This window comes from Rhinopithecus bieti, unplaced genomic scaffold, assembly GCF_001698545.2.
Source record: "Rhinopithecus bieti isolate Rb0 unplaced genomic scaffold, ASM169854v2 scaffold_60064, whole genome shotgun sequence".
Taxonomy (NCBI): Eukaryota; Metazoa; Chordata; class Mammalia; order Primates; family Cercopithecidae; genus Rhinopithecus; species Rhinopithecus bieti.
In genome coordinates, this window is record NW_016822813.1 from 11021 (window position 1) to 22040 (window position 11020).

Consider the following 11020-nt stretch of genomic DNA (forward strand, 5'->3'; position numbering starts at 1 on the left):
CTCCCAAGTAGCTGGGACTATAGGCATCCACCACCGCGCCTGGCTAATTTTTTGTATTTTTTAGTAGAGATGGGGTTTCACCATGTTAACCAGGATGGTCTCGATCTCCTGACCTTGTGATCCGCCCACCTTGGCCTCCCAGAGTGCTGGGATTATAGGTGTGAGCCACCACGCCCAGCCTCATGTGCTACTTCTTGCTCACTGGACCCAATCAGCATAATGTCAACAATGGAATGGACCAGCATTATATCTTGCAGAAGTGAAAGCAATGAAGGTCTTTCCAAATAAGATTATGACACAAGGTTGGAGAATTGATATACCCCTGAGGTAAGACAGTAAAGGTATATTGCTGGCCTTGCCAGTTGAAGGCAAATTGCCTTTAGTGGGCCTTATGTACAGGAATAGAGAAAAAGTCATTTGCCAAGTCAGTGGCTGCATATCAGGTACCAGGAAATGTGTTAATTTGCTCAAGCAATTAAACTACATCCAGTGCAGCAGCTACAATTGGATAATCCACTGTAATTATACAAGATCCACCTGTCTTCTGCAAAGGCCAAATGGAAGAGTTGAATGGTAAAGTGGTGGGAATCATCAACCCTGTGTCTTTCAAATCCTTGATGGTGGCTGTAATTTCCACAGTCCCTCCAGAGATGCAATATTGTTTTTGATTTACTATTTTTCGAGGTAGAAGCAGCTCTAATGGTTTCCATTGGGCCTCTCTCACTACAATAGCCCTCACTCTACTAGTCAGGGAGCCAGTGTGGGGTTGTCTCAGTTGCTAAGTATGTCTATGCCAGTTATGCATTCCGGCACCGGGGAAATGACCACAGGATGAGTCCAGGGACCCACTGGACCCACTGTAAATTGGAACTAAAACAAACTAAAACTCCATTAATTACCTGACCTTCATAAGATGCTACTTTAACTGGAGAACCACAATGACATTTTGGATCCCCTGGAATCAACATCAGCTCAGAGCCAGCGTCCAGTAGTCCCCAAAATATCTGATAATTTCCCTTCCCCAATGCACAGTTACCCTGGTAAAAGGCCAGAAATCTTCTTGGGGAAGGAAGGATGGGAGAAAGATTCACTGCATTAATTGTCGGTAGTGTAGTGGGGTCTTTCCTCAAGGGGACCCAGCCTCCCTTTCATTCAAGGGTTCTGGGTCTGTAAACTGGCTCAAGTCTGGTAATTGATTGAGGGGCCATGANTGGAGAACCACAATGACATTTTGGATCCCCTGGAATCAACATCAGCTCAGAGCCAGCGTCCAGTAGTCCCCAAAATATCTGATAATTTCCCTTCCCCAATGCACAGTTACCCTGGTAAAAGGCCAGAAATCTTCTTGGGGAAGGAAGGATGGGAGAAAGATTCACTGCATTAATTGTCGGTAGTGTAGTGGGGTCTTTCCTCAAGGGGACCCAGCCTCCCTTTCATTCAAGGGTTCTGGGTCTGTAAACTGGCTCAAGTCTGGTAATTGATTGAGGGGCCATGATTCTCAGCTTTTATAATTCAAGCTAGTCTTTTGTCCACTCAACCTAGGTTTTCAGCTTGTATAAATTAAGTAGGAATGCAGTAGGGTTCCTATCAATTTCTCTTCTAGGAACACTGTGATTGATTAGCCAGTGCCAGGGCTCTACATGAGTCAGACTATTCTGATTGCTTGTTTGCCTATGCTGTCCATTATGGTAGCTATGCCTACTTTGCCTTTGATGGTTGAGTGCTACCACTTGGCCCCCACCACCTTGAAATCCAATTGTTCCCATTGTATTTAAATTTTGTAGTTGAGTGACTGTGGTTTCCACTGTTAGATCTGACATACAGAGAAGAACAATAACAAGCCTCTTCAAAGATGCAGGTGTTGCCCTGGCATTGGTCAGAGGTATATCTTCTGGGCCTTCCCAGCTAGGATGAGTAGGTCTAAAGTGACTAATCCACTCCACCATCCCAATCTCCCTAAGTCTTTGGATCCCTTCCTCTACATTAAACCAAGGGAGGTCAGGCACTTCCCACTTGCTCACAGTGGGCCACCTTTTAATCCATATTTCAACTAACCAAGCGAATAAACGGTCAGAACCTTTTTTAACTCCGCGAGGTGCAGCATTAAATGCAGAGTCCCTACTTAGCAGGCCCAAATCAGTAAATTCACCCTGATCCAACTATACCTTCCTTCCACTGTTATCATGCCCTTAATATCCATTCCCATGCCTGTTCTCCAAGTTTCTGTTAATATAAATTAGAAAATTCATTAATTGTCGATCTAGAAACAAATAGGGTTGTTGGGGGTGCCTCCTGAGGAGAATAAACATTTTCTTGTACCCACCCAGACTGAGGATGTGTCTGCCTTTCCAAGCCCACTGACTTAAATGTTAATCTCCTTTGGCAACACCCTCACAGACACACCCAGGATAAATACTTGTATTCTTTAAGCCAATCAAGTTGACACTCAGTATTAACCACCACATGGTTATATGGATTTCGCTGAGGATAATTTTGAAGTCTCCAAATTTAATGGGGGAAAGTGTGGGATATTGAGAAGCACACAATTTTCATGTAAGAGGTGCATGGAAAAAGGAAAAAAATAGTCATTCACATCTTTGTCTACCTCAGTGAAACGGTTTTATTTTTATTTTAAGATGGAGTTTCTTGTTGCCCAGGCTGGAGTTCAATAGGATGATCTCAGCTCACTGCAACTTCTGCCTCCTGGGTTCAGGTGATTCTCCTGACTCAGCCTCCTGAGAGCTGGGATTACAGGTATGCACCCCTACGCCTGGCTAATTTTGATACTTCTAGTAGAGACAGGCTTTCACCATGTTGACCAGGCTGGTATCTAACTCCTGACTTCAGGTGATCCACCTACCTAAACTTCCCAAAGTGCTGGCATTACAGGCCTGAGCCACCATGCTGGCTGAATCTGCACTTTTAAAATATAAGATAACATTGACAAAATTGGGCAGAGGAAAAATCGGATATGCATTTGTCTCTTGTGGGCTGGCTGTGACTATACCAGTAAAGATAAACTAAGATAAACTATCAATTTACATTGTCATGGTAAAAAATGTTTTTTTTTTTTTTTTTAAATTTTGAGATGGAGTCTTGCTCTGTCACCCAGGCTGGAGTGCAGAGATGCGATCTCAGCTCGCTGCAAGCTGTGCCTGCTGGGTTCAGCCCATTCTCCTGCCTCAGTCTCCCGAGTAGCTGGGCCTACAGGCGACCCCCCAACGCCCAGCTCATTTTTTGTATTTTTAGTAGACACGGGATTTCACTGTGTTAACCAGGATGGCCTCGATCTCCGGACCTCATGATCTGCCCACCTCGGTCTCCCAAGGTGCTGGGATTACACATGAGCCACTGCGCCTGGCCTGTATTCGTGTTTATATGTGATATAAACATATATCACCCATATATACCACCCAAATCTCATCTTGAATTGGAACTCCCACAATTCCCATGTGTTGTGGGAGGAATCTACTGGGAGGTGACTGAATTATAGGGGCAGTCTTTCTTGCGCTGTTCTAATGATAGAGTTTCACGAGATCTGATGGTTTTCAAAACGGGAGTTTCCCTACACAAGCTGCCGCCATTAATGTAAGAGATGAGTTGCTCCTCCTTACTTTCCATTATGACTGTTAGGCTTCCCCAGCCTCATGGAACTGTTAAGTCCAATTAAACCTCTTTCTTTTGTAAATTGCCCAGTCTTGGGTATGTCTTTATCAGCAGTGTGAAAATGGACTAATACAATGTGCATATATGTAGAATAATGCATATATGTACTGTACGCACATGCCATACGTGTATGTATACATACATGTGATACACATACATACATATATACACATACATATACATAGAAATATATAAATACATCCATATGCACACATACATACACATATAAATATTTACATACATAATACATACACACATAGATACTTAAAAATTCAGACAGGACCTAGCTGTTGCCTAGGCAGGAGGGCAGTGGTTCTTATCACAGCTCTCTGCAGCCTCAAATTCCTAGGCCCAAGCAGTCCTACCTAAGCAGCTTCCCAAAGCACTGGGATTATGGTGTGAGATACCATGCTGGCCTACACATTTTAAGTAAAAGCCTTCATCTGACATGGATTTCACAAATATTTGCTTCCACTCTGTGATGTGTTCTTTCACTGTATTAAATGTCTTCTGTATAATTCTAAAGTTTTAGAGATGTGTAACATCGTTTCTTTTTTTTCTATCCGAGATAGAGTCTTGTTCTCTCGCCTAGGCTAGAGTGTAGTGGTGCTGTACTACTCACTGCAACCTCCACCTCTGGGTTCAAGCAATTCTCCTCCCTCAGCCTCCCCAGTAGCTGGGATTACAGGCATGCACCATCACGCCTGCTAAATTAATTTTTGTATTTTTAGTAGAGATGGGGTTTCACCATGCTGGCTCATCTTGAACTCCTGACCTCATGATCCGCCTGCTTCAAGCTCTCAAAGTGGTGGGATTACATGCATGAGCCACTGAACCTGGCCAACATCGTTTATTTTTTCTTTCATGCATCATGTTTTTGCTATTCTATCTAATAAGTCATTGCAGGCCGCATGTGGTGGCTCACGTCTATAACTCTACCAGTTTGGGAGGCTGAGGTGGGCAGATCGGTTAGGATCAGGAGTTCAAAACCAGTGTGACCAACATATTGAAACCCCATCTCTACTAAAAAAAGAAAATAAAACAAACAAAAATAATTAGCTGGCTGTAGTGGCAGGTGCCTGTAATCCCAGCTACTTGGGAGGCTAAGGCAGAATTGCTTGAATTGGCAGAGGTTGCAGTTAGCCGAGATGGTGCCACTGCACTCCAGCCTGGGCAACAAAGTGAGGGACTTGGTCTCAAAAAAAGAAGAAGAAGAAGAAGAAGAAGAAGAAGAAGAAGAAGAAGAAGAAGAAGAAGAGGAAGAAAAAAGTAATTGCCAAACCCAAGGTTGTCTATGTTTTCTCCTATGTTATATTCTGGGAGTTTTCATAGTTTTGCCTTTTATATTTAGGGCTATTGTCTAGTTTATTTTTTTGTGAAAGGTATAAAGTCTATGTCTAGAGTTTTTTGTTTTGTTTTGCATATGACGTCCAGTTATTCCAGCACTGTGAGTTAAAAGAATGAACTGCCTTTGCTCCTTGCTCAAAGATTAGTTGAGGTGTGGTGCCACAGCTCACGCTGTAATTGCAGCAATTTGGGAATGTGAGGCAGACAGTTTGACACCAGTCTGGGGTAACATGGTGAGATCTCGACTCTACAAAAAATGCAAAACAATCAGGCATGGTGGTGCTCGCCTGTAGACCCAGCTACCTGGGAGACTGAGGTAGGAGGCTGTAGTGAGCCGAGACTACATCACTGCATTCCAGCCTTTGTGTGGGTTCCTACTGTCTTTTTTTTGTTTGTTTTTAAGATGTTGTCTTGCTCTGTAGCCCAGGCTGGGGGCCGGATCTCTGCTCACTGCAATCTCCACCTCCTTCAAGCTATTCTTCTGTCTCAGCCTCCTGAGTAGCTGGGATTACAGGTGCAAGCCACCACACCCGACTAATTTTTGTATTTTAAGTAGGGATGGGGTTTCACCATATTGGTTAGGCTGGTTTCCAACTCCTGACCTCAGGTGATCCACCCACCTTGGCCTCCCAAAGTGCTGGGATTACAAGCATGAGCCACTGCACCCAGCCCCTACCGGCTTTTAATTTTAATTTTGGATACTTGGTCTGCATGGTTGTTCATGCCTGTAATCCCAGCACTTTAGGAGGCCAAAGAAGGCGAGTCATTTGAGGTCAGTAGTTGGAGACTAGCCTGGCCAATGTGGTGAAACCGGGTCTCCACTAAAAATACAAAAATTAGCCAGGTGTGGTGCTGCATGCCTGTAACCCCAGCTACCCAGGAGGCTGAGGCAGGAGAATCACTTGAACCAGGGAGATGGAGGTTGTAGTGAGCCAAGATAGTGCCACTGCACTGCTGCCTGGGAGAAAAAAGAAGAGTTGGTTTCCAAGAAAAAAAAAAAAAATTCCAGCTACTGTTGATGACATTTGTTGCAAACAGATTCATTTTTCCCCTGCCTCGAATTAGTAACTGAAAATAACTGGAACACACACACACACACACACACACACACACACACACCTCTAATGCAGTAGTTATCTGTGGAAATTATTGTGGCTAGCTTTGTCAGAATGCACTAGCTCCTTCCAACTTCGTCTTCTTGTTTTTTCCCACCCGATAGGACTGTACATTTGAAAAATTCCAAAAAACAAACAAACAAACAAAAAACACACAGTCTATCACTTATCTACCGCCCATCTAGCATTTCAGAAAGAGGAATTTTGGTGATTGCATGACAAATAGAGGAGGTCTCTCTCCTATCTTAGTTGTTACAGTGTCCTTTGGTGTTCTGTAAGTCTATGATAAAAGCTATTGACTATTCACGGGCAATAAACCCGGTTGGATGATTGGGATATTACAATACAGGCAGGATGGATTCTGAGCTGTCTTGCAGCTAGCTACAGAAGATCAGCTGTAAAACTTGGCTACCCTGTGCTCCCGTCTGAGCGTGAGGATTTCCATCACTTTCTCTGACTTTAAAAGATTGACATCTGCCAAGTAATTAAAACATATAAAGAGGCCTTTTAATCAAGTTCAGTGTGGAATATCCAAGTGCTAAGCTGGGGTGGCAGGCTAGGAGGACGGTTTGGCTGCGCAGCTACTTGAGAGCGTGCGGTAGCAGAGGGCTGAGTCCCTGTTAGTCCAGAGCTGTAAAGACGAATACTCCTCATTTACTTTGTAAAACTGAATGACTGAGCAAGGCGAAAGAAGAATCAATTAAACGCAAAGTGACCCTACAGGCGGAAAAAACACAGCGCTTCTACCAGAAGGCGGTGGGGGAAGGGAAGCACGTGTACCCAGGGTAGGGTTGCGTCATGAGCTCGGTTGGGTTTTCTATTGCACCCTTCGTTTTTCGATTGCATGCAAGACTTCAGCATCAGTCTACACAAGCCCAGGGAGCCTGGGAGCAACGAAGGGCAGGCTCAATGGAAGGCCCAAAGTCTTTCTGGAGACCTTTGAATGGCAGCTGATAATGAGACATAGTAAGACACAATCTATTCTGCTGATTCACAATTACGGAGACCGTGTATGTATTTTCTTATCGATGTGTTCTAATGATGGTGTAGCAACCATGGTTTTATATCATTGAGGTCTTACAGCAATTATTTCGCAGGGTAGTTTTTAGGTCTGCTTTTTTGTTGGAGGATCGACCCCTTAAAAAGTCATCTCGGGTTCCCGTTCCCCCACAGCTTGAGCAACAGATGGTCTAGTGCGCGAGAAGAAAGTGAGGTTATAAATTGCTGAGTGTACTAGGATCTAAGCACGAAGCTCATTATATACTAAAGGGAGGGGCAAACTTGTTTAAAAATATTCAACACGGCAGGCCCCAGAGGTGGTGGGGAGGAGGAGTGGAAATCTGTTTAACTGAATTAAGGCCGCGAGGGGAAGAAGGAGCGCTGGAGACTTGAGTGCACCAGGGCCGGGCCGTGTAAGCATTGGCAACATAACTTGCACTTTGCAAATGCCCGAGGGCTGAAGCCTCAGGGTGACGGTGGAGGTGAGCCTCCTAGCCTCCTCTCCAGTTCACACATCCGAGCTCCTGGCTTTTACGCCAGTTTGTCCCTAAGCATTTCTGGCTCTTTTTGGGAGGTGTTTTGCAAAGGGGACTGTCCCCTTTTTCGAGGTGGGGAATGACAAGTGGGCTGTCTTCTAAGACAAACATTTTGAGGGAGGTACACCCTCGGTCAGGTGACAGGGGCGGCCGGGCGGCTTCCTTTTCAGCTGGGTCAGGGCAACAGTTTAGCAGTGGTCCAGGTTCCCCTCACCCACCTTCGGCGTAGGGGAGGGGCAGGTTCGCAGTCCCGGATCCTCCTTAGAGGACGGGCTGTTTCCTGATCTAAACCACTGGGGCGCTGGAGATGGGGCTGGTAAGACGCAGGTATCCCGTGGCCAGTCGTTGAGGAGGGGCGGGCCGTGGCGAGCGGGGGCCGTCCCGCTCACCGTCCTCCTGGCCAGCGTTTGCATGCTAGCGGCCCCTCCCAGCGGTGGTCACTGCCAGTGTCAGTCCCTCCCGCCGCCGTGCAGTGCCGCCCTATCTTGCTGCAGCCGCCGCACCCGCTCCAGCGCCCCCAATTTGCGCTCGGGAGCGAGGAGCGGCCAACGGCCCCGCCCCGCTGCCGCCATCGTCACCGCAGTGCTCTCCGGTCGCCATTCGTTACCGAAACTTTACAGCACCCGCGACGTTTCCGGGACTCCGCGGCGGCTGCGCGGAGGCGGCCCAGGGGCGGCGCGCGGCTGCTCGGGTGCGCGGGGCTCTTTTCGGCAGCCACACTGCTGGGCCTCGAAAGATGACCGTCTGAGGGAGATTCAGAGCACTGCCAGGTACGCGCCGCCGCCACAAGTTGCCGTGCTAGTGACAAGGTGAATGCTCTGCGTTCCGTGGACCGGGCGCAGCTCCGCAAACTTCTGCGTACTGCCCTGACTCCTTGGGGTCCAGCCGGCGGCTTGGGCCGTCCAGAGGGTCCGCTTGCCCGAATTCCTGGAGACCCAGGTCCCCAGCTGTACCGGAGGCGCTCGGATGGGGGTGCGGAGCGCTGCCTGGACTCAACAATACCCGGAGGTGGCCGCTCCCCCAACGTGCTTGCGCGCCCTGTGGGAAGAGGACGAAGGTTGGCGGGAGAGGCTCCTTTGTTTAGGGTAGTGGGAAGGGGCTGGTAAGTTAAGGAAAGTGGAAGTACTCGGCCGCTTTCCCGGTGCCCCTTCGTCTGCCGCTCTTGGGGTTTGCTGGGTCCAGCGCTACCGCTGGTGGGCGGAAGGGGCAGGTGACGGGATTTTTCTCGCCGTGGTGGAGGGGAGTCCCTTTCATCCGCGGGACTCGGGCCGGCCTGCCCCGACCTGGGAGGAAGGCGCAGTGGCGCAGAGCGGGGCGACCGGCGGGCTGGGCGGCTCTGGCCCCGCGGCGTCTGCTCGGTTTCTGAGCAGATTCCCCACCTGGAAAAAGGGCAGAGGCTCCCCCTTTGCAAAACACCTCCCGCAAAGAGCCAGAAATGCTTAGGGACAAACTAGTGTAAAAGCCAGGAGCTCGGGTGTGGGAACTGAAGAGGAGGCTGGGAGGCTCACCTCTACCGCCACCCCTAGACAAAAACTGTCAAAGAGGTCGGGAGTTCCCCTCCCAGTCCGGCCCCACCGCTCTGTCGGGCCTGGGGACACCCCACCACCTCCCCCGCTCTGTCTGGGGTCTGCAAAGCGCCGTTTCGGGAGAGCGCAGACTTGTTAAACCTCGGCTCTGGCGAGTCGCGGTCTAGCAGATCCTGGGCCAGGTCTTGCTTCCCAGGGGGACCTTCCCTCACGGAGGGGGCGAGGCGTGAGCCTTCGGGAGTCAGTGATGGCCAGATATGTGACAACTGTGGGTCGTTGGAGTCCCTCCGGCACTGGGCTAGGGCCTGGAATTCACGTGCGTCGTCTGTGCGCGGTCATGCCGGAGGCTGGGGCTCACACTGCACGGCCTCATGTTCCTGCAGCCAGCTAGGTGAGTCTAAAATTCCACACAGGTAGGACCGATGTGATTATTTTCGAGTCGGTGGTGTTCTGGAGTAAAACTTAGTGGGAAACAAAATCCCAGCCTGTTTTATTTGCAACTGTTTTGCATGGTCAAGAGTGGCTTGACCTGCTTTCTGGGTGTTTTCCTCTGCCGACAGGCCAGAATCCCTGGTTCAGCCTGTAAGACGAGGGGCAGGACTCCACACTAGGAGGCGGAGAGGAGGCCACTTCACTGTTAATGTCCCAGACAGTGGCCTCAGTATAGGAAGTGGTTTTTATGAAAAGTTTAGAAGTCCTTCCTAGAAAAGGTGCAGTTAGGAAAATAAAATATAGAAAATGTTGAGTATGACGCATTTATTTTAAAGAGTAGTCATGTGTCACATATGCTACAGATTTTTGTGGAAAGCCGCTGAGCTGGGTAACTGGCACAATAAAAGTAGTTCATCACTGGATCCCTTTATTAAAAGGGGCCCTTAAGGCGATTGCAGGCCGTAGTAGAACACACACCTGTAGGTCAAAAATGGAAATTTGTGGTGTAGTTCTGCCACCCTTGCTCCCTCACCCCTCCCCAGGGATTTGGCCCCTTGACTGGGCTCAGAGGAGTCCTCTGCTGCCAGTTTTAAAGAGGAAACTGGACCGCCGTGGTGGCTAAGGCCGGTAATCCCAGCACTTTGGCAGTGCTGGTGAGTGGATCACTTGAGGTCAGGTGTTCAGGACCAGAATGGCCAACATGCTGAAACTCCATCTCTACTGAAAATACAAAAATTAGCTGGCATGATGGCAGATGCCTGTAATCCCAGCTACTTGGGAGACCCAGAGGGGAGAATCTCTTGAACCCAAGAGGTGGAGGTGCAGTGAGCTGAGATCAGGCCATTGCACTGCAGCAGCCTGGGCGACAAAGTGAGACTCCACCTCAAAAAAAAAAAAAAAAAAGGAACCTGTGTGCAAAAATAACTTTACTGTAGATACAGTTAGAAGTGAATGATTACAATTCTGGAGTACCATTGGTTCTGTACAACATAATCTTGAATTTTAGTTAGAAGATATTTTTTCGCTTTTTAAGATAACAGTTCATTAAAAAATACATCCACCTACTGCTAGGTGCTAGGTACTCTGCTGGGCCCAGGGCACACCATGAACAAAGCAAAGCCCTGTTTGGGGACTTTGGATTGGGGGTAGGGTGGGGTATGCCCTGGTCCCCAACTGCAGAGTGTGTGCTACTAGGATCCTTCGTGGGAAGAGTTTTTAGCTGTTCTTAGTCGTTTTTCACCCAAGGCTGATCAGTCCAGTAATTATAACTGTCTCCCTTTACATTTCACACGTAGATACACAAATCTTCTAACTGCTCTGGAAAGTTTAGGCGTTTTAACGGACTGCATGGAGATATATTATGGTGTGGGACTTTGGAGTATATTTGGTTTTGAATCTG